This window comes from Nyctibius grandis, chromosome 7 (assembly GCF_013368605.1).
Source record: "Nyctibius grandis isolate bNycGra1 chromosome 7, bNycGra1.pri, whole genome shotgun sequence".
Lineage (NCBI taxonomy): Eukaryota > Metazoa > Chordata > Aves > Nyctibiiformes > Nyctibiidae > Nyctibius > Nyctibius grandis.
In genome coordinates this window covers 25,526,216-25,528,526 of record NC_090664.1, presented here as the reverse complement: position 1 = coordinate 25,528,526, position 2,311 = coordinate 25,526,216, and positions in this window count along the sequence as shown.

Genomic DNA, 2,311 nt, shown 5'->3' with positions numbered 1-2,311 from the left:
CGGGAACCTCCGGGTCCGGTCCGGGTCCGGGTCCGGGGTCAGAGGGAAGCAGCTCAGGGCTGATGCTCGCGAGGGGCTCGGGGGGGCCCAGAGTACGAAAAACTGCCCGGTTAAGCCCGATGTCGCCCTCGCCCCCGCACTAACCTCAAGTCGCTGCCGCCGCTTTTCGCTGCTGCCGCCGCTGTCAGCCAAAAATTCTCAAATTGAATCAGTCTACAGAGAAGCTAGACCAAACTGAGCTTCAGCTAATGTTTCTTAATGAGGTCCTCCCTCAGTAACTGTCCATTAAGATTTAGTAAGTGAAAACCCTAGTTCGTATTGAGTCTTTTGAACTCTTGACAGCTGACTGTGCTCATGGAGGTAGTCTACAATGTAATCATTTCATAGCGGCAATTTCACAATCCCAGAATCTGTAGATTTTACATGTCAGACACTGAAAAGGCTGAATTTAAGAGAGTTTCTCTGAAAGCAGACTGTATCCCACTTGGAACTTGGAGCTCAACTAAGGTAGTGAGCAATGTCATTTCAGAGTAAATTTCATTGATTTCAAATTTTTGGATCAAATTAGAGGCACAGTATTTCTGGCCTGCAATATTTTTCTGCCCTTGTCTTCTGATTAAAGAAAAATTAAAGTGAAAGAAGGAATTTTCTCCATTTTCTGCTCCGAGAATGCTGCAATATAATGTTTCAACAAAGAATTTTATTACAGAATCTTTTTTAACAATTTAACATTTTCCCTAAAGAATATAGATTTTGAAAAGAAAATATACATTTTACAGGAGTAACTTGTTCAATAATTTTAACATGACTTCTTGTAATTGGTTTGAGCGTATAGATGGGCTCAGAGAAGACAACGAGTTAATTTATACATATATAATCTTTGATGGTGAAAAGCCTACCAAAACCTCTTAGATTTTTTGGCCCTCCCACTGTTGTACACAAGTGTCCCAGGAATACATAGATTAAACAAAAAAAAACAACCATGTCATCCAGAAGCTCTTTATTGTAATGTTTGCTACTTGTTCACATCTGTAGTTTGTAAATGTTGGATGCTGTCCAACAAGCCAAAAGTCAGTAGAATCACCAACTGCCAACATGTCCACCTCACTTATGCTTTCCACATACTCATCTGTCAAAAGGTTTGAGTCTGTTTTAGAGCCATTAGTGAAAAAGGAGTAATGTTAGCTATTTATATACAAAGAAATACTCAAATTACAAAGGTAATTTCAAATTTTGCTGAGAATTCCCTTTAGTTAGATTCCCTTTAGTGCATCAAAAATCTGAATCAGTTCACTAGAAGATATGCTTAGATGGTTGTAGAAGCTTTTATATATCCTTAATTCAATCAGATTTCCCAGGTGAAGAAAACAGTAGAAGAGAGAGTAGATATGAAAAAACACTTAGCCTAAAAGTGAACTAGGGAGCAAGAACTGTGATGAAGCAGGCTAGATAAATTCACAATTGCTATGTTCTGTATCTAGCAAAACAGCTGAAGAAGTGAGAACTCTCTTTTTTATAGTGGAGGGGAAAATCACACACCCTTGAAGGTGCAAGAGTGTCTGCTGGCTTTGCACTCCACAGCTGTCTTGTCACTTAAAACCTTGCTTAAGGAATCAGTCAACTGCATATGAATTTTCACTCTACTTTAAGTTCCTTATAAGTAACATGTCACATAAGATGTTTCTTCCAATTCATGAGTATGCAAGAGCTAGTCATTACCCCAAGTTCATGCAGGACCTATCAACCATGATCTTCCAAGAGAAGAGCTGGCACTAGCTCAAGCTGAGGAAGTCAGAGGTAGCTTTGGAGCATCAGTGCATACCGGGACCCTAACTTGGATTGCAATTGTTGTCCTCTGAGACTCGGTGCAAAGAGAGGGAAGTGTGGCAGCCTCTGCTTATAGCAACGTGGAAGCCTTTTCAAGTTAGAATGAGAACACACCTGCATAATCTGCATCAAGGATCCCACACTTCACACCCCTTTCCAATGTTCACACTTTCTCCTATTGCTTGGGCTTTTCTTCTTTATCCAGAAGCAGCATTGGCTGGCAGAATGGAAGCAGGATTTGTGCTGTGGGTTTTACCACACTTCTGAAATCGTGACTCATTTGTCCTAAAGGGCTTGCATTTTCAGAGAAACCTTAAAGAGCAACACATCCCCGTGAGCCCCAAATGCTACCTGTAGAATAGGAAACCAGCAGCACTTCTGCATTCCCAGATCCAAGAGCAGACGGTGAGTACATCATGACTCCATATCTAAATTCCAGACATGCATCTCTTGCTTGCCAATTGCCATGAAATCAAACTTGTAC